The sequence below is a fragment of the Ovis canadensis genome, chromosome 9, assembly GCF_042477335.2.
Source record: "Ovis canadensis isolate MfBH-ARS-UI-01 breed Bighorn chromosome 9, ARS-UI_OviCan_v2, whole genome shotgun sequence".
In the NCBI taxonomy this organism is placed as follows: domain Eukaryota; kingdom Metazoa; phylum Chordata; class Mammalia; order Artiodactyla; family Bovidae; genus Ovis; species Ovis canadensis.
Window position 1 is genome coordinate 47,697,987 of NC_091253.1, and position 22,584 is coordinate 47,720,570.

Here is a 22,584-nt window from a genome sequence, read left to right on the forward strand (position 1 = left end):
CCTCTGCCCGTGGGATTCTCCAGGCCAGAATACTAAGAGTGGGTTGCCATTTCTCCTTCTCTAGGGGATCTTCCCGACCCAGGGATCAAACCCCCATCTCCTGCATTGCAAGTGGATTCTTTACCACTGAGCCACCTGGAAACCCCTTGATCACAACCTACTTGTCCCTTATTTGCACATAATGAATTCTTTTCCATGTTTTCATCATATTTACTTTCTAGTTCCTACAATCTCTGTTACAAGAACCAGAAGCATTCTATTTTCTGGAGGCAATTCACCCAAGAAGACTGACTCTTATTGACAGATAAAATGAAAATAACAACAGGGCAAAGGTCATTCATTCCTTTTAAATCTCCTATCTATTTCCTTAGGGATCTGAATATACAGATCAATATATAGAGTCACTAATACATGGCAATCCAAGCTTTTTAGAATGTAAGTCAGCAGAGGTTCTCCCCGCCCCTAGTATGAGTAAGTATGCTTTATGACAGTTCTGGGGGTCCATGTCACCTGCATGAGCCTGATGGGATAAACATCACTCTGGAACCAGATCTCAGTTTAACCACTAAGTGGCTAGTATTCTTGCCTGGAAAATTCCACGGACAGAGGAGCCTGGCAGGCTTCAGTCCATGGGGCCACAAAGAGTCTGACACTGAGCATGCATACATGGCCCTGTAAAAATGACTCCGTTTAATCCCTAAGTGGCTCAGGAAAAGTGACTCTGAACTTTTGTGTATTGATCTACAAATTTAAATATAAGCTGATAATGTCTCCTAAGGGTGAGAAAATTAAAAGTTGTGTCAAGATAATCTGTCATTGCCCTTCAGTCTCTAAGTTGTGTCCAACTCTCTGGTACCCCATGAACAGCACACCAGGCTTCCTCGTCTCTTCACTATCTTCACAAACAGAGTTTGCTCAAACTCATGTTCATTGAGTCCGCGATGCCTTCCAGCCATCTCATCCTCTGTCATCCCCTTCTCCTCCTGCCCGCAGTCTTTTCCAGCATCAGGATCTTTTCCCATGAGTCAGCTGTTTGCATCGGGTGGGCAAAGTATTGGAGCTTCAGCTTCAGCATCAGTCCTTCCAGTGAATATTCAGGGTTGATTTCCTTTAGGATTGACTAGTTTGATCTACTTGCAGTCTAATGGACTCTCAATAGTCTTCTTTCTTTCATTTAACTGGTTGGATTGATGCACAGGCACCCCGCCGCCCCACACTTGAGGTTTCTGTCCCATACTGCATTGACACAGATGCCAGATTAGACAGTGGTTTCCTCACCCACCCAAGCCTCCCAGAATATCAAAGCTCAGCAAAAACAAAACTCCCCACACAAGGTCTTCTTTCTGCCTCAGCCAGCACCAGTAAAAGGAGACTGCAGGGAAAGGAGAATGAAATCTTTCAGCCACACAAACAACCTCAGTCGAACATTCAACAACTATTTTCAAAGCTCTTTCCCCTGTCCATCCCTAGGGGTTTTTCTGTGGCCACCTCGCTCCATGTCACACTTTCTGACTCAGGCCATCAGGCCAGCTCTGTGCTCCCTGTTTGGAGGTCAGTGCTCCCTGGAACTCCAAATTCTCTCTAGTAAGTGGAGCAAATCACCTCTTTTCTGTCTCTAATCCTAAACTTAACCCCTCAGCTGGACCTGTGGAAGCCCTCACTGGAAATTGGTAGACAGTTAATTCAGTCAGGTTTGCCTTCCTTAGAGGTCATGAAAAACATGCTGCCCATCATTACATAATGGCTTGGATGATCATGAAAGTGTGGTCATAGTATCTCAGTTAATTTTTAATGGCATTTACCTCGAGTTCATAGACCTAAGAATAGAGGACTCCCTCAGCATAAACATAAGAAGAGCAGCACACACAGGGTCAAGGCTACATGCAAATGCAGTTTGGTTTTGGTGTTCCCAAATAGCTGTAGTGCTTTAAAAAAGGAGCGGGGCTTAATAAATACTGTTCAAGGTCTCCTCTTATCAGTAAATGGCCTTGATCTTGGCTATTGGGTTCAGAGTTGAGTGGGTTCTGTCTGTAACCTCTTGTGGCGCCTGTTGATTTTGGAGGTTTTATAATTCTTCGGGGCCAGTTCTTGCCATCTCTGAGCTTTCTAACATACACACAAGTGCACACTTCACCTCTACTGAGATTTCTTTGTCCTTCATAGATACAGTTAGGAGTTTACCTCTTTGTGTCAGCCTATTATTTGTAGGCTTTGAAAAGTGTGCCATATCAAAGTGAACCAAGACAAAGAGAATAAAATAATACTAAATCAATGAACACAATCTCAATAGAAATAACTTTGGGTCCTCCTGTTTTATTTGAGATAGGTGTTTTTTAACACCGATAGAACCTAGTATGTGTCCCATATCAGATGAACTGAATGTGAACCGGGGGCTGGCACATGGAGAAAGTTCTTGCTTTCTCTGCACTTCAGCTAAGCAGCCAACAAAAACAGTATCCCCCATGATTTCAGATGCTGCAGTCAGCTTTCCAGTTAAGTTCTGTAGGTTAATATGTGGCAATGAGCTCACTGGATTACATGTTTGATGTGGTGTATTTCTCAAATGTACATGTCTCCTGTGTGTTTCCATAGGAGTTGTGTGGTCTACAGTCTTATGACTACAACCTGAATCCTAGTCTTTCTTCACCACTTACCATCTTTATTCGCCACTAAGAGACCTTAGACAAACCACCCAATCCTGTAAAATGTTATACAACATAATAAATTATAGTGCATCTACCATCTGTTTATTCAAGGTCACCTTGCTTTGCTCACTACTATCTATGAAGTAGGGATTATTCCTTTTCCTTTTGCTAAAATTTGTTTACATCTTAAGGACTGTGTACTTTTTAAATGATTTGGAACTTGATGAAAAATAAAGTCACCCTCTTGGTTACTATCATAATCTTATAGTCATCCCCCAAAACTCCTCTTATCATTTGATTATAACAACCACAAGCAGACTTAGAAGCCTACTTATTTCTCCCAAAACAGGAAATCAGTGTTGATCAGGTCTTTGAAGATTCTTTCAACTTTCAAATGCTTTTGAGAATTCTTGAGGACTGTGACCAGAATGGAAAGAAATAAAATATAAACATAAGGTATTAATCATTTATGCCCTCAGTTAAGTATTATTTGAACTTTCTTTGGATGAACTGTCTCATATTTAGCTCAGATTAACTCCACCTGTGCTATTCTCCTTATTTGCCTAGCTTTTTCAGAAATACCTGAATTTTTTTTTTTTTGTTTTAGTTTTGAATTAGACAAAATTGCCCAAGCTCACAGATAGACTTAATTTACTGTATGCAGAAAGCAAGAGTTCAATGTGAGCAAAGCTTCTTCAAACCAAGCCTTCTATAATGAGCATCATTTCTAACCAAACAAATCCCAGAGTCCACGCAGGCCAAAGGAGGGAGAATCAACCCAACTCCCCAAAGACCACTTATCACCTTTAGTCTGCCGCAATGTCACTTTCCAGAAAAACCATCAGAAACATTTTTACCTAAATTGTCACTTCATAAAGCCAAGATGGATTCTAAGAGTGACAGAGGCAACATTTGGTCTAAGATACAGAGCACTTTTTCTTTGTTTTGGAATTAAGTGGTAAAGAGCCCACCTGCAATGCAGACACATAGAGGATACAGGTTCGCTCCCTGGTCCAGAAGATCCTGTGGAGGAGGAAATGTCAACCTACTCCAGTATTCTTGCCTGGAAAATCACATGGGCAGAGGAGCCCGGAGGGCTACAGTCCATGGGGTTGGAAAGAGTCGGACACGACTGAAGGACTGAGCACACACACAAATGTAATGTAATATGTAGTGATATATAGAACAATGCCAATGCCCTACTTGGAGCACCCATTTGCCTTGTTATTAAAGCTTCAGAAAATACTCACTCCAGGTTAGAATAAGTTATTTCAATAGAATTTGTGGCTGGTTGGATAGGGAGAAGAAATACTTTTTCTGAAATCAACTAATATTTATATTTATATCCAAAAGTAATAGTGAACCCTAAAAATAATGTCTCAGGGCCTGGTAATTGTGGTTTATCTACTTTAGTAAACAACCAACACTTGTTCTTATTTTCTCTTTTTTTTTTTAATGTTTGTATGATTTTTTCAACTTTTTTTTTTGTTAACTTTATTTTACTTTACAATACTGTATTGGTTTTGCCAGACATTGACATGAATCTACCATGGGTGTACATGAGTTCCCAAACATGAACCCACCTCCCACCTCCCACCCCATATCATCTCTCTGGATCATCCCCGTGCACCAGCCCCAAGCATTCTTATTTTCAGTCTAGTCTCTCCACTAACATCTGAGGACCCTCTAATAGCAGCTAGTCACTGCTATGAAGTACACATCGTGTGGTGTTCAAGGCTTTCCAGGTAAAAGTCAGCTACAAAACAACTACCCAAGCAAAACTGCTCCATCTTTTCAGACTGCAGGTTACGCCACATGCTTTGTCAGCTTTGGAATCAAGCCACTGATCCCAAACATGTGAATGGACAATAGTGTGAGCAACCATGTGAACAGACCTAGTGGGTATGGGCTCCCCAGTATGTGTGTATGAAAGGGTGACTGGAGGGCAGAGAGGGCCAGCACCTGGTGAGCTGGTTGGGTTCTGGGACCCTGGGAAGCCCCAGACCACCCTCAGCTCCCAGCAGGCCCTTCCAGTTACCCTCACGTGTACTGTGCTCACTCACCCTGTTATGTCTGACTCTGCGACCCCATTGACTATAGCCACCCCCAGGCTCCTCTGTCCATGGGATCTTTGAGGCAAGAATACTGGAATGGGTTGCCATTTCCTTCTCCAGGAGATCTTCCTGACCCAGGGATTGAATGGGAGTATCTTGCATTGGCAGGTGGATTCTTTACCACTGTGACACCTGGGAAGCCCACCCCCATATGCCAAAATAGAATGATTTTCCATGTGTACCATGAATGGGAGAAAAATAGTGGATAATAGCTATTCTCAAATTTTTAAGCATCTTGGGTGAAAGGTCATCTAGTGTAACATCTAACTTATCAATAATTAGATTTGTTTTCTAACAACAAGGTTCCATAGCATTCATTTTACCAGTTGATTTTTTTTTGTTATGATGGTGGCAAATACATAAAACGATTTACCATTCTAACCATTTTTATGTGCACAGGTCAGTGATATTAAGTACATTTGCGTTGTTGGTGCAGTCAATCTCCAGCACTCTTCATGTGACAAAACTGAAATTCTGTACTCTTTAAACAACAACTTCCCAACCTCCTGTCCCAAGTCCCTGGCAACCACCAGTCTCCTTTCTGTCTCTACAAATTTGATTACTCTGAGTACCTCATGTGTGTGCCTGCTAGGTTGCTTCAGTTCTCTCCGACTCTTTGCCACCCCATGGACTGTAGCCCACCTGTCTCCTCTGTCCATGGGATTCTCCAGACAAGAATACTGGAGTGGGTTGCCATTTCCTTCTCCAGGGGATCTTCCTGACCTAGGGATCAAACCCATGTCTCTTATGTCTCCTGCATTGGCAGACAGGTTCTTCACCACTAGCTCTGCCTGGGAAGCGCAAGTACCCCCACGTAAGTGGGGTCATGCGTATTTGTCTTCTTGTGGTGGGCTCATTCTCTTAGCAGTGTCCTCAAGGTGCACGTGTGCTGTGGCAGACGTCAGCGTTTCCTTCCTTCTCAAGACTGAACAGGGGAATTTCCTGTTGCTCCAGTGGTTTAAATTTCCCCTTCCAACACAGAGGGAACAGGTTTGATCTCTGGTCAGGGAGCTCAGACCGCACCTGCCTCATGACCAAAAAACCAAAACATAAAACAGAAGCAATATTGTAACAAATTCAGTAAATACTTAAAAAATGGTCCACGTCCAAAAAAAAAAAATCTCGAAACAAACCTGACTAACATCTTACTGGGTTCCCTTACCATACTTTGTTTAACCTATTGATGATTCTAGATGTTTTTAAGATTGATACAAACTTACTTGACCTTCTGGAGCAAGATCAGGGTATCTAGAAGCCACTCGTGGTCCATTTTCATTTACATCCCTCTTAGTTAAATGTGGGCTCCCCAGGTGGCCCACTGGTAAAGAATCTGCCTGCCAATGCAGGAGACGTGGGTTCAATCCCTGGGTCGGGAAGATCCCAGGAGCAGGAAATGGTAACCCACTCCAATATTCTTGCCTTGAAAATCCCATGGACAGAGGAGCCTGACAGGCTACTGTCAGTCCACGGAGTTGAAAAGAATCAGACACAACCGAGCGACTACGCACAGCACAGCACTAACATGATTTACATATCCTTTATCTTGATGGATTGGGGGATGGAGAAGGATCATAGAAATCTAGAATTCTCACCCTGCCATAACCTGAAGAAGACATGTTTTGGGAAAAGGCCCCTGTGCCTTATGTGTGACCCTTAACAGGGGCTGAAGGCTGACCTCTGACCTGCCATCTCCCTGCCCCCTCTAGCCTGGCAGGTGCCTCCTTTTTTTATTTTATTTTTTACTTTACAATACTGTATTGGTTTTGCCATACATTGACATGAATCTGCCACAGGTGTACATGAGTTCCCAACCCTGAACCCCCCTCCCACCACCCTCCCCATATCATCTCTCTGGGTCATCCCAGTGCACTAGCCCCAAGCATCCTGTATCCTGTATCAAACCTAGACTAGCGATTCGTTTCTTACATGATAGTATACATGTTTCAATGCCAGGTGCCTCCTGAGTGCCCTTCGCATTTTCTACACTGGCAGTGGCATTTTTCAGGCCTGGTGGGGAGGCATAGCCTTGCTCAAAGGTCAGAAGCAACTGGCAGAGATATGTTTACTTTGAATTTAGTTTAATTGAAATCCTATAATCTTGGGCTCAAATGGACAGTTCTCAAGTATATCTTTTCTGCAGGGCAAACTCAAGAGGTTCCCCCATCTCCTCATTTCTCCAGGAATAGAGCTAAAAGGGACCATCAGAAGCAGCTCAAAGATGCTGCTGTTCGGGTTCTGCATTCTAGGACTTTTCACGATGAGATGTCGGCTTCTCTAGTCCAGCACTGCCTTTCATCTGAGGCCCTTCCCACAAGAAGGGGGCCTATTCTCTGTCATTCCTGACGTTGAACTATATTACCTTTCCCTCAGTCTCATCTCATCCCTCGTCTCAATACATTTCATGCACTTAAATATATTGCCTACTATGTAAACTAATACAGAAAGTTCTCATTTTTACTCCCCAGAACATTCTGAAACCAAGGGCAGTAAGCAAACCTCTGTAATTATAACTAGAACTTCTGTAAGGCTTCCTGAGTGCCATGCGGTGTTTTAGGCACTCATTTATTCCTCATAACATCTCTATGGGGCTGGTGCTTGATAGTACCCTTTTTAAAGTAATTCCATAGACAGAGGAGCCCGGTGGACTACAGTCCATGGAGAAGCAGTGTCAGACACGACAGAGCAACTACCACTTTCACCTTCACTTTTCATGGTTTGGAACATTCAGGAAGGTCCATATCATTTAGTTGTTTCTGCTCAGTTGCTCAGGTGTGTCTAACTCTTTGTAACTGCAGCACACCAGGCTTCCTGGTCCTTCAAATCACCTGGAGCTTGGTCAAACTTGAGTCCATTGAGTCAGTGATGCCATCCAACCATCTCGTCCTCTGTCGCCCCCTTCTCCTCCTGCCCTCAATCTTTCCCAGCATCAGGGTCTTTTCCAGTGAGTCAGTTCTTCGCATCAGGTGGCCAAAGAATTGGACCTTCACCATCAGTCCTTCCAATGAATATTCAGGACTGATCTCCTTTAGGGTGGACTGGTTGGATCTCCTTGCAATCCCCGGGACTCTCAAGAGTCTTCTCCAACACCACAGCTCGAAAGCATCAATTCTTCAGCACTCAACCTTCTTTATGGTCCAACTCTCACGTCCATATATGACTATTGGAAAAACCATAGCGTTGACTATACAAACATTTGTCAGCAAAGTAATGTCTCTGCTTTTTAATATGCTATCTAGGTTTGTCATAGCTTTTGTTTCAAGGAGCAAGCATCCTTTAATTTCATGGCTGCAGTCACCATCCTCAGTGATTTTGGAGCCCAAGAAAATAAAGTCTATCACTGTTTTCATTGTTTCCCCCATTCCCTTTTCCAGGGGATCTTCCTGACCCAGGGATCAAAACTGTGTCTTCTGCCTTGAAGGCAGATTCTTTACCATCTGAGCCATCGGGTAAGACCTTATGTCATTTAGTAACCTGTGGTTTTGCCAGCTGATATTTATGTACAGGAGTGAGGCACTTACCTCACAAGTAGACACCTGGTCATCAAACCAGCATCACCGTCTTAGCTTAATTCTTTGTGGAAGGTGTTTTATGGAGGAATTACATGTCACAATTGTACTTGTAAATTTGAAAGAAAGTATTAGTGAAACTGTTAATTTCTCATTTGTGTCCAACTCTTTGTGACCCCCATGAACTGTAACCTGCCAGGCTCCTCTGTCTATGGGATTTCCTCTGCAAGAATACTGGAGTGGGTTGCTATTCCCTTCTGCAGGATATCTTCCCAACCCAGGGATTGAACCCAAGTCTGGTGCATTGCAGGCAGATTCTTTACTGTCTGAGATACCAGGGAAGCCTGGTTTTGTAAATTTATTAAGTTTAAGTCGTCTTAAAAGTACATCTGTAAGTGCCAAGGAAGCACTTAATATGTTTATTGTTATTCTTTCTTCTCAGAGTTCCTTGCCTTGCATCATTTTCAGTTTACTATCTAATTTTAAGACATTTCATTATTTAAAAATATTTTTTCCTAGCCGTATTTTATGTGGATGCAAAGCATTAGTTAAAGCATGTGTGTGTGTACATGTGTGAGTGTGTGCATACATGTGTGAGTGTGTGTGTATGTTCTTTTCAACCAGGCCATATTTGGGCAAGAGTTGGGTTTCTACATTTACCCATCAGCCCTGCCACTGCCCTTAAATGACTTTAGAGTTAAAGGATACCTGATTTACCAAAGATATAGCAATGTTTACATCATTTCACCAGAGGTAACCAAAGCAAGTACTTTGCAAACAACTACTGACCTCAGTCCCTTGCCAAAATTTCAAACACAATGAGACAGCATTGGAAGAGAGCCAGTGAGAGTTCTCAGTTTGGAGCACTGAGCCCCAAAGTTCTTTTGCAGGATTTATACATCATACAAGTGTTGTTAAGGGTGCAAGAATTCTGATGAATAAAGAAAACAGCTTCCCAGAAAACAACCCTTGGTGTTTTGTAAGTGAGCAATCAGAGAGAAGAAGTAGCCATCTCATCCCTGAGACTGGGCCAGTATCAAAGAGGGTTTGTTTCCAGGCCTGACAGCACCCTTCTAGAACAGTCTTGCCCATCTGTGCCTGCAGGTCCTCTCGCCTAGAATGGAGTCTGTTCACTCTGCAAGTAGAGGTGACACTCTAAATACCTCCCTGCCCTGGAAAAAAAGGATCAGTTCAGTTCAATTCAGTCGCTCAGTCCTGTCTGACTTTTTGCAACCCCATGAGCTGCAGCACGCCAGGCCTCCCTGTCCAATACCAACACCCAGAGGCCACCGAAACTCATGTCCATTGAGTCGGTGATGCCATCCAACCATCTCATCCTCTGTCGTCCCCTTCTCCTCCTGCCCTCAATCTTTCCCAGCTTCAGGGTCTTTTCAAATGAATCAGCCTTTCGCATCAGGTGGCCAAAGTATCGGAGTTTCAGCTTCGACATCAGTCCTTCCAATGAACACCCAGGACTGATCTCCTTTAGAATGGACTGGTTGGATCTCCTTGCAGTCCAAGGGACTCTCAAGAGTCTTCTCCAACACCACAGTTCAAAAGCATCAATTCTTTGGTGCTCAGCTTTCTTTATAGTTCAACCCTCATATCCATACACGACTGCTGGAAAAACCGTAGCTTTGACTAGATGGACCTTTGTCAGCAAAGTAATGTCTGCTTTTTAATATGCTGTCTAGGTTGGTCATGACTTTACTTTCAAGGAGTAAGTGTTTTTAATTTCATGGCTGCAATCACCATCTGCAGTGATTTTGGAGCCCCCGAAAAGAAAATCTCTCACTGTTTCCACTGTTTCCCCATCTATTTGCCAGGAAGTGATGGGACCAGATGCCATGATCTTCGTTTTCTGAATGTTGAGCTTTAAGGCAGCTTTTTCACTCTCCGCTGTCACTTTCATCAAGAGGCTCTTTAGTTCTTCACTTTCTGCCATAAGGGTGGTGTCATCTGCATATCTGAGGTTATTGATTTTCTCCCAGCAATCTTGATTCCAGCTTGTGCTTCCTCCAGCCCAGCATTTCTCATGAAGTACTCTGCATAGAAGTTAAATAAGCTGGGTAATAATATACAGCCTTGACGGACTCCTTTTCCTATTTGGAACCAGTCTGTTGTTCCATGTCCAGTTCTAACTGTTGCTTCCTAACCTGCATATAGGTTTCTCAAGAGGCAGGTCAGGTGGTCTGGTATTCCCATCTCTTTCAGAATTGTCCACAGTTTATTGTGATCCACCCAGTAAAGGCTTTGGCATAGTCAATAAAGCAGAAATAGATGTTTTTCTGGAACTCTCTTGCTTTTGCGATGATCCAGCAGATGTTGGCAATTTGATCTCTGGTTCCTCTGCCTTTTCTAAAACCAGCTTGAACATCTGGAAGTTCACGGTTCATGAACTGCTGAAGCCTGACTTGGAGAATTTTGAGCGTTACTTTACTAGCATGTGAGATGAGTGCATTCTTTGGCATTTCCTTTCTTTGGGATTGGAATGAAAACTGACCTTTTCCAGTCCTGTGGCCATTGCTGAGTTTTCCAAATTTAAAAGGATCATGTCATTTAAAAAAATCCACCCTTAGGTTTGTGGGTGTTGGAATTAGACCCACTAGGGCTTCTGACATGATTAGACTAAACTCCTTTCGGGCAGGAACTGAGTCTTTTCCTTCCTATAAATCACCATTCCTGACCCCAGCAGCTCTTCAGTCTCTCATGCATGAAAGATGGACACCATGAGGTGAGCAAGGGTCACCAAAGATACACCTCACTGTATACTTTCTCTTTGCCTTGTTTTCAGGCATCAGACTCAAATAACACTGGGTTCATCCAGAAGTTCAGTGGAGGTCATTCTTGCCATGGTCTAAGCGCAGTTTGGAAAGGAATTTCCAGACACGGAATATTTCAGAAAGAAGTGAGTCTATTAAGAACGAAAAGCAAAGGTATTGAGGGCATTGCAAGCACAGTGGGCCAACCTCCCGACAGACCAGGGAGAGCTGATCACCTTTAAGGGATTATCAGCCAATTTTTATAGCCTCAAACCAAAATTCCTGCTGGAAGGGTGGCATGAGTTGATTGGTCAGGGTGGGTATTTTTACCTAATATGGGGTCAGGTTGCTTCCTGATTTAGATCACAGGGGCTTATGGCAACAGTTGCTATGGGACTCAATCATTTCTGAGATGACCTTGGTGTAGGGCTCTGCCTTGGTTGAAGGCCTTGCACCTGTGACCCTGGTCTAGGGCTCCACAGTTCCAGTTACATGAATGCTGTAGGCTCGGGTAGTTGCAGTATGGGTTATCTGCTAGCTCCTAAGGGACCCACTGCCTGAGGGTAATACAAGGTACAGGTGAGGCTGAGGCTTGCTCTGTGGTCCCTGTAGTCCTGTCATCACCTGCCTACCCAGGAGAACCTGAGCGGGGAGAGGCTTCCGCATGCATAGATGTTTATGCTTTGTTTCTGACCCTTGGGTTGTGGTGAATGAGCGGTAAGTTGATCACACAGTAACAAGGATCTGTGTGTATTAGTTGCTCAGTCGTGTCTGACTCTTTGTAACACCCTGGACTTTAGCCCACCAGACTCCTCTGCCTTAGGGTTTCTCCAGGTAGGAATACTGGAGTGGGTTGCCATGCCCTCCTCCAGGGGAATCTTCCCAACCCATGGAGAGGACCCAGGTCTCCTGCACTGCAGGCAGATTCTTTACCATCTGAGCCACCAAGAAAGCCCCAACAAGGATCAGGATCAGACCAAATCCATGTTCCCATCAAAGCCCTAAGCTCCAAAGGGGAGAAAGGGATTCTCAGCCTCTCCTTCTTCATCCTGAACGGATCAGATGGGTTTCAGGATTCTGAGTTCCTTTTCCTAGAAAGCAACAGAGCAGGTGCCAGCCAGTTCTGGAATGTGCCCCTCCTCGATGGTTCCACCCCACCCGCATCACAGCGGCTCATCAGTGCCTTCCGGAGAGCAGTTTTGGCAAATACTTGGTTCATTGTGACCCTCGGGGGTCAGCTGCTCAGCCGAGCCGCCACTGGTCTGACTTTGATTCTGATGCTAGATGCACACAGGAGAGCGGGCTTGAGGTCTGGGAAGTGAACCTTGGATCTGCTGCCTCAGAAGTTGTTCGAGGCTTTGGAGAGCAAGCTGTGGGGGGAATTGTGAGAAGTGAGTTATAGCACATGTGATGGGCTAGAATTTCAAACACAAAATGTCTGTGAAAGTAAATACTGAAGAAGATCTTAAGGGAAGTAAACAAGGGAAGAAACAAGGAAACAGTGAGGCAGCCTTGGTGTCAGAAAGGCTGGGAGCTGGTAGGCTGCAATCCATGGGGTCGCTAAGAGTCGGACATGACTGAGCGACTTCACTTTCACTTTTCACTTTCATGCATTGGAGAAGGAAATGGCAACCCGCTCCAGTGTTCTTGCCTGGAGAATCCCAGGGATGGGGGAGCCTGGTGGGCTCCTGTTTATGGGGTCGCACAGAGTTGGACATGACTGACGCAACTTAGCAGTAGTAGCAGCAGCAGTATTCCAGTAATTGATCATGATGCCGATTTCCTTCTCATTGATGCAGCCTCCAGGTGGCTTCTCCCCATCATGTGCTCGTCTCTCACCATCACCTGAGGTCACCATGGCAGAGGTGAGAGCAGCTGCGGATCTTGGAGGGGGTCTTTCAAGGCCAGGTTGGGAGTGTCCACAGTGCTGGGGCCTTGTCCTGTTAGCCAGAACCAGACAAGTGGCCCCAGCCTAACTGTGCGAGAGGCAGGAGTTGATGGTTAAGAGGACGATGAACAGAAACTGATGAGCCCATGTCATTATCCGCAATTATCCACCTTTCTGATCAGTTCAGAGCAGCTCCCTTCTTGAGCTAAAATGGGGCTTCCCTGGTGGCCCAGGCAGAAAAGAATCTGCCTGCAATGCAGGAGACCCGGGTTTGATCTCTAGGTCTGGAAGATCCCCTGAAGAGGGGAATGGCTACCCACTCCAGTATTCTTGCCTGGAGAATTTAGGAACCAGGCTGGAGCAGAGCTAGATAAGTGCAAGGAACGAACCAGTTCTGTTCAGCTTGGGGAAGAGTGGGATGAAGACAGCGGTTCCCAGATGCCCTGGGGACATCCTGAAACTCCCGTGAGACATGAGACGCAGTGAAGATCTTCCAGCACCAGGTGGGGGCTTCTTGGCTATCTGCATATCTGAAATGGGAGCTGGGAAGGAGATCCTCCTTGGGAGCTACACAGTCATCTCAGCCAGCCTCCCTTTCAAAACCTTGAACATGGGATGAGAGTGCCCTTGATGGAGGCTATGTGTGATGGCATTGGCATTTAGGGCCCCAAAGGCAAAAGTAAAATTCAAGGTGATGAGACTCAAGGCTTCTTAGTCAACCGCCCCATACATACCCATATACACACAAACACACACAGAAGGAAGGGTGGTGGAGGCTGACCGAGGAGCCCAGCCCTCATGTTCACTCCCCCACCCTCCTCCACCCCTGTGACTCTGTCTGTCCCAGCACAGCTCTGTGGGCCCTGCCCCATCCCTTTGACCACGGGCAGCCCTATGGCCTCCCTGACTTTCTTCTTGCTTCCTCTCCTTTCTCTGCTCATATGAGCTGAACTGTGTCCTCCCAAAATTCATACATGGAGGCCCTAATGCCCAGCACCTCAGATTGCGACTGTATTTGGAAAAACAGACTTTAAAGATGTGATTAAGGTTAAATGAGGCCGTAAGTGGTGGAGGGGGACCTAATCCAACATCACTGGTTTCTTGTAGGAAGAGGAGGAGATAGCAGGGATGTGACTGCACAGAGAAAAGACCGTGAGGTCTGCAGGCCAAGGAGAGGGCTGAGGGGAGCCAGACCTGCCTGTGCCTGGGTCTTGGATGTCCAGCCTCCAGAACTGTTGAAGCCACCCAGCCTGGTCCATCCCATTTTCTCACATTCTTCCTCATGTCCTGTTAGCTGTGTCCCGCACTTCTGACACAGCTAAGCAGAAAGAAAAGAAAATGGTTAAGCTTCACAGTAAGATAGGTAACCTTCTGCCTCTTGTTTCCCTCAGCTACAAAGTGAGTGTCCATAACCTGGAGACGCCATGATGTTGACCACCTGCTATAGAAGTACCCAGGTAACCCCTTTAGAGATGTCGTGTCCCATCTCCAGTCCTCTTTTGAGACCTCTGTTTTCAGGGTAAATTAATACTATTTCTTACTTGATTTGAGCATTTTCTCCTGTTTTTCCTTGCATTGCAGAATCATTCAGAACAGAATGACCGGCAGCATGTGACAGACTAAATTAGGTTTTTGCATTTCTCTGGAAATTTAAGTCCCTTTTCTAACATAGTTTCTTCCACAAAATATGCTCAGAGTTCCAAACCTTCTAGTCACAAGTGAATCTTTGGAACATACTCTTTATACATTGTGCTGTATTGTGCTTAGTCGCTCAGGTGTGTCTGACTCTTCATGACCCCATGGAATGTAGCCCACCAGGCTCCTCTGTCCATGGGGATTCCCTAGGCAAGGATACTGGAGTGGATTGCCATGTGCTCCTCCAGGGGATATTCCCAACCCAGGGATCGAACCCAGGTCTCCCGCATTGCAGGCAGATTCTTAACTGTCTGAGTGACCAGGGAAGCCCACTCCTTATACATTGCTGCTGCTAAGTCACTTCAGTCATGTCTGACTCTGTGCGACCCCACAGAGCTCACCAGACTCCCCCGTCCCTGGGATTCTCCAAGCAAGAACACTGGAGTGGGTTGCCATTTCCTTCTCCAATGCATGAAAGTGAAAAGTGAAAGTGAAGTCACTCAGTCATGTCCGACTCTTTGCAACCCCATGGACGCAGCCCACCAGGCTCCTCCGTCCATGGGATTTTCCAGGCAAGAGTGCTGGAGTGGGTTGCCACTGCCCTCTCCCTTTATACATTGGGACTGTCTAAACATAGTTGAATGAAAGAAGTATAAATCTTGACTTCTTTTCTTTTTTGGCAGTACACTTTTATCATGATGAAACAATTAGCTTGACCTAATTATAATAAGAACAGTCATCCAAGAGGTGACTGGCATTATAGCTTCATCCTCCAGTCTAGAAAACTGTACAATGAGTGGGTTCCCTCACCAGGCCAAGAGCAAAGGCCTGATTAAAACCAAAAATAGGCCCAGCTGCTCTGCAGGCCGCACATTTCTGCAACTTCACTGAGTAACAAAACAGAGTATAAACATGGGGTATTTGGTAAACTAATGACTGAATAAGAGCCTATGAAGTTCTCTGTGATTCCTGCCAGCCTCTGCTCCACTTCTGCCTCCGAGACCATCCACCTGATTTTGGCAGAGAACAAACCTGCCTTATCATGCAGCGTAGGCCTGAGTACGCGACAGCTATGTTCTCAGTTCGGTGTGTAACTCTTTCCCAATATTTCATTAGATGGGAGATCAATAGAGAGGAGCAGAAAGGTCTGCCCACAAAGCAGCCAAGTAAATTTTTTGCAACTTTTTGGCTCTTGGGCTCAAAAAACAGAGACCTCAGGGTGCCCTCTGCCTCCTCACAAAAGTCATTCCTTCCCTTCGTCGCTGTTTTCAAATGTGGGTGCTTCTACTAAGCGTAAGGTGCCAGCTAGATGCTTCCCTGAACTGTAGACCTGAGTACAATAGAGAACTGCTCTTCATGTGGGGCTGGCATTCCTGGAATCACTCCCCAAAAGTGATGAAGCAAAGGCCCTTATGGCCAAGTTTCTGAGAAACTGCTGACTCTGCTTGACAGTCAAGTTTCTGGGGCCAGAGTGCTCTCAGGGACACCTGCACTCACTCCTCGGGGCAGGGACAGCCCCAGGGACAACCCTTGACAGCAGGCCATGTTACCTGAGCACTGAATACTCTAGGGGACACCATCACCAAGCTCCCTGCACCTCCTCCCTAACCACATTCTCCCCAGATGCGAAGAAAATCTCTGGAGAAAAACTGTTCCCTGTATAGATGTCCATATATATATATATATATATATATATATATATATATATATATAGAACTATAGAAACCATTTATTAGAAAACAATGGTACAATGATAACTGAGTGCTATGTGAGCTTATTTACCAGATTCCCACTTTGAGCTAATGACAGTCATCTTGAATTCACCCAATTTGGGGAAAGGAGAGACCAGATCTAGTTACAGCTCTGCCATCACTTAACTGTGGCAATGATCTTGGGAGTGTCAGAACCTCTAGGAACCTCTGTTGGTTTACAAAGCAAAAGGAGGAAGTTAGGATATTGCTATGGTGTGGCTCAGCTGGTAAAGAATCCGCCTGCAATGTGGGAGACCTGGGTTCCATCCCTGGGTTGGGAAGATCCCCTAGAGAAGGGAAAGGCTACCCACTCCAGTATTCTGGCTTGGAGAATTCCATCAGCTGAGTCCATGGGGTCACAGAGTCAGACACGACTGATTGACTTTCACTTTCACTTTCCTAGTTTTGTTACTAATTATGGAGAGATTGATGATCTCCACTCTAAGGGCAGAAAGACAGGAGGAACTAAAGAGCTTCTTGATGAAGGTGAAAAAGAGTGAAAAGTTGGTTTAAAACTCATCATTCAGAAAACTAAAATCATGGCATCCAATCCCATCACTTCATGGCAAATAGATGGGGGGAAAGTGGAAACAACAACAGGTTTTATTTTCTTGGGCTCCAAAATCATTGCAGACAGTGACTGCAACCATGAAATTAGAAGACGCTTGCTCCTTGGAAGGAAAGCTATGACAAACCAAGACATCACATAAAATCAGAGACATCACTTTGCTGACAAAGGTCCATATAATCAAAGCTATGCTTTTTCCAGTAGGCGTGTACAGATGTGAGAGTTGGACCATAAAGAAGTCTGAGTGCCGGAGAATTGATCCTTTTGAACTGTGATGTTAGAGAAGACTCTTGAGAATCCCTTGGACTGCAAGGAGATCAAACCAGTCCATCCTAAAGAAAATCAACCCTGAGTTTTCATTGGAAGGATTGTTGTTGAAGCTGAAGCTCCAATACTTTGGCCACCTGATGCAGAGTCGACTCACTGGAAAAGACCTTGGGAAAGATTGAGGGCCAAAGAAGAAGAGTGCAGCAGAGGATGAGATGGTTAGATAGCTTCACTGACTCAACAGACATGAGTTTGAGCAAATTCCGGGAGATAGGGAAGAACAGGGAAGCCTGGTGTGCTGCAGTCTGTGGAGTTGCAGAGTCAGACATGACTTAGCAACTGAACAGTAACAACAACAATGGAGAGATTGAGTTAAATAAGCAGTCAACAAGAATCGTTAGACTGTCAACACGGACATCAACTATGTTAGTTTGGAGAATTGGGTTCTGTGTGAAGTCAGGGCAGGAACATGACAGGCCTGCTGGAGGAAAAGATAGGAGATATCCTAGTACAGAGTAAGAACCTAAGTGTGAAATGATAGGCTGACCCGTGAGCTGACCTATAAAAGTCACTGACTCCATGGTCTCTGACGCTGGGGTCTCTGACTCTGTGGTCTCTCTTATTTTGATTTAGAGGGTGGGTTCCTTAATATTAGGCTTCCCAGGTGGCACAGGTGATAAAGAACCCACCCACCAGTGCAAGAGATGTAAGAGATACAGGTTTGATCCCTGTGTGGGGAAGATATCCTGGAGAAAGGAATGGAAACCTACTCCAGTATTCTTGCCTGGAGAATCCCATGGACAGAGGAGCCTAGTGGGCTATGTTCCATAGGGTCACAAAGAGTCAGACATGATTGAAGTGACTTATCATGCATAGCATGAAATCTTTAATATTAAATGTAGACACGTTAATTTCATGGATGTGGTATTTGCTGGCAAACAGGAGGTTTCAGGCCCAAGCCTGCCCCTATAACTTGCTGAGCAGGCTTCTTCACAAAATCACTTCTCCTTCACCAGATGTCAGTTTCTGACTAAAACGAGAGCTTGGACAGGTGACTTTGAATCTGCAATTCTCTTTGAAACATCAGTGTCCCTGTCTTGGTGTCACTTTCTAGGTTTGAGCCTCTGACTTGGTATCAGGCCAGGCAGATGGAGAAGGGGGCTGGTGACTATGGTGTTGGCATTTCATCTTCTTCTAATGAGACCAAGGCTTTAATCCTAACTGCAAAAATGACTCAGACTAATCCTGAGAGCAATGTGAGATTCCACAGTTAACAAGTCCAAACTGCTGGTGAGTTGGGGGAAGGCCTTCCTGTGTGGAGAGGTGGGGCATAGTTTAACATTGCAATACTGTATGGGGTCATGGTTAGAGTCATAATAAAAGTCTCTTGGCTAAATGGGAAAATTTAGCCTTTAAGAAAGTTCTAAAATAAGATCATTTACAAGAAAATTATACCTGGTTTTTGTTTTAATGTGGCCCTCTCACATACTTTCTTTTTTCAAATGAAAAAACAAAAATCTCATATACTAGTACACTTTTTAGAAGTTTAATAAAAATTATAGAACAAAATAACCTTTGGGATTGCTCTACAGCAGGAATTGGCAATCACTTCCCATAAAGGCCCAGATAGTAAATATTGTTGGTTCTGCAACCATGTGGTCTCTGTTGCAACTACACAGCTTTGTGATTGCATTATAAGAGCAGGCCTAGACAAGAGCACTAATAAGTGGGCAATAAAACTTCATTTTGGGGGCTTCCCTGGTGGTCCAGAGGTTAAGAATTTGCCTGCCAGTGCAGGGGACATGGGTTCGATCTGTTGTCCTCAAAGGTTCCATGCTGCAGAGCAGCTAAGCCCATGCACCACAATTGCTGAGCCCGCGCTATAGAGCCTGCGCGCTGCAACTATTGATGTCCACGTGCCCTAGAGCACATGCTCCACAACGAGAAAAGCCACCACGGGACGCCTGAGCACTGCAACTAGAGAGAGTCCCTGCTCTCTGCAACCAGAGAAAAACCCTGGTAGCAACAAAGACCCAGCATAGCCAAAAATAAATTTTTTAAAAAAAGTTTACTTATGAACATGGAAATCTGAGCTTTGTGTAATTTCCATATGTCATAAAATATTATTATTCTCTTGATTTTGCCCAACCAATAAAAAACGTAAAAACCACTCAGGTTTCAATCTATACACAAACAGGACACCTTTGGCCCACAGTGCTATGGACTGGCAACCCCTATTAAACAAGAATAAAGAGGTGGAAAGATGTGTGGACACATTCAGCAAGAGACAGGCATGCCTCATTCTGTTGTGTTTCCCTTTCTTCTGCTCCATGGATGCTGCTTTAAAAAAAAAAACAAAAAACAAAAAAACTGAAGGTTTGTGGCAACCCTGCATCAAGCAAGTGTGCTAGCCCCATTTTCCAACAGCATTTGCTCACTCTGGTCTCTGTGTCACATTTCGGTAAGTCTTGAAATATTTCAAACATTTTCATTATTATTTTATTTGCTATGGTGTGATCTGTGATCTTGGATGTTGCTATTGTAACCATTTGAAGGCACCATGAACCATGTTCATGTAAGAGGATGAACTTAATCAATGCTGTGTGTGTTCTAATTGCTCCATCTGCTGGCTGTTCTCTATCTCCTGAGACACCACAGTATTGCAATTAGGCCAATTAGTAACCCTACAATGGCCTCTAAGTGTTCAAGTGAAAGGAAGAGTCCCATGTCTCTCATAAATCAAAAGCTAGAAATGATGATATTTGGTGAGGAAGTCATGTCCAAGCTGAGATAGACTGAAAGCTAGGGCTCTTATACCAGTTCAGTTCAGTCACTCAGTCGTGTCGAACTCTTTGGACCTGATGGACTGCAACACGCCAGGCCTCCCTGTCCATCACCAACTCCTAGAGTTTCCTCAAACTCATGTTTATTGACTCGGTGATGCCATCCAACCATCTCATCCTCTGTCGTCCCCATCTCCTCTTGCCTTTAATCTTTCCCAGCATCAGGATCTTTTCCAGTGAGTTAGTTCTTCGCATCAGGTGGCACATCAGCTGGAGTTTTACCTTCAACATCAGTCCTTCCAATGAATATTCGGGACTGATTTCCTTTAGGATTGACTGGTTGGATCTCCTTGCAGTCCAAGGGACTCTCAAGAGTCTTCTCCAACACCACAGTTCAAAAACATCAATTCTTTGGCACTCAACTTTCTTTATAGTCCAGCTCACATTCATACACAACTACTGGAAAAACTATAGCTTTGACTAGACGAACCTTCGTTTGCAAAGTAATATCTCTGCTTTTTAATATGCTGTCTAGGTTGGTCATAAATTTTCTTCCAAGGAGTAAACATCTTTTAATTTCATGGCTGCAGTCACCATCTGCAGTGATTTTGGAGCCCAAGAAAATAAAGTCTGTCACTATATCCACTGTTTCCCCATCTATTTGCCATGAAGTGATAGGACCAGATGCCATGATCTCAGTTTTCTGAATGTTGAGCTTTAAGCCAACTTTTTTACTCTCCCACTTTCACTTTCATCAAGAGGCTCTTTAGTTCTTCACTTTCTGCCATAAGGGTGGTGTCATCTGCATATCTGAGGTTATTGATATTTCTCCCGGCAATCTTGATTCCAGCTTGTGCTTCTTCCAGACCAGCGTTTCTCATGATGTACCCTGCATAGAAGTTAAATAAGCAGGGTGACAATATAAAGCTTTGATGTACTCCTTTTCCTATTTGAAACAAGTCTGTTGTTCCATCTCCAGTTCTAACTGCTGCTTCCTGACCTGCATACAGATTTATACCAGTTAGTCAAGATGTAAATGCAAAGGGGAAGTTCTTGAAGGAAATGAAAAGTGCTGTTCCAGTGAACACAGGAACAGTAAGAGAGTGAAACAGCCTTCTTGCTGATATGGAGAAGTGGCCTGGATAGAAGGTCAAACCAGCCACAACTGCTAAGTCGCTTCAGTTGTGTCTGACTCTGTGCGACCCCATAGACGGCAGCTCACCTTAATCAGAGCCTAATCCAGAGCAAGGTCCTAACTCTCTTCAGTTCTATGACGGCTGAGAGAGGTGTGGAAGCTACAGAAGAAAAGTTTGAAGCCAGCAGATGTTGGTTCATGAGATTTAAGGAAAGAAGTCATCTGCATAGCATCGAAGTGCAAAATGAAGCAGCAAGTGCTGATGTAGAAACTGCAGCAAGTTACCCAAAAGATCTAGCTAATCATAATAATCATAAAGGTGGCTACACTAAGAAACAGGTATTCAGTGTAGAAGAAACAGCCTTGTGTTGGAAGAAGATGCCATCTCAGGGTTTCCTGGTTAGAGGGGAGAAGTCAATGCATGACTTCAAAACTTCGAAGGACAGCCTGACTCTCTCATCAGGGGCTAATGCAGCTGGTGACTTTAAGTTGAAGCCAATGCTCCTTTACCATTTTGAAAATCCCAGGGCACGTAAGAATTATGCTCAACATACTCTGACTGAGCTCCATAGATGGGACAGAAAAGCCTGGATGACAACACGTATGTTTACAACATGGTTTACTGACTATCCTAAGCCCACTGTTGAGACCTACCATGCTGAAAAAAAGAGCTCTTTCAAAATATTACTGCTCTTTGACAATGCACCTGGTCACCCAAGAGCTCTGCTGGAGATGAACTATTAGGGTAATTGCTCTTCCCATGCCTGCTAACATAACATCTATTTTGCCACCCATGGATCAAGTAGTAATTTTGACTTTCAAGTGTTATTCTTTAAGAAATATGTATTTCATAAGAAATATATATTGCCATAGACAGTGATTCCTCTGCTAGACCCAGGTAAAGTGATTTGAAAATCTTAGGGAAAGGATTCATTACTCAAGATGCCATTAAGAACATTCATATTTCATGAGAAGAGGTTAAAAATATCAATATTAACAGCAGTTTGGAGAAAGTTGATTCCAAACCCTAATAGATAACTTTGAGAAGTTCAAGACTTCAGTGGAGGAAATAACTGCAGATGTGGTGGAAATTGTGGGGGGGACTAGAAATGGGGTCTAGAGATGTAAGTGAGTTGCTGCCTCCTCCGGATAAAACTTTAACATGATGAGTTCTTCTGATAAGGGAAGAAAGTGGTATCTGAAGATAGAATCTACTTCTGGTGGAGATGCCGTGAAAGTAGCTGAAGTGACAACGAAGAACTGAGACTATGTAAACTTAGTTGCTAAGGCAGTGAGTGACAGGGTTTGAGAGGCCTCCCTCCAATTCCGAAAGAAGTTCAAACCATCAGACGATGATTAGCACTTTTTAGCAATTAAGTATTTTAATTAAGGTATGTACATTGTTTGTTCAGATATAATGCTATTGCACATTTAATAGACTAAAATATACTATAAAAACATTAACTTTTATATACACTCAGAAACCAGTACTCTTGCCTGGAAAATCCCACGGATGGAGGAGCCTAGAAG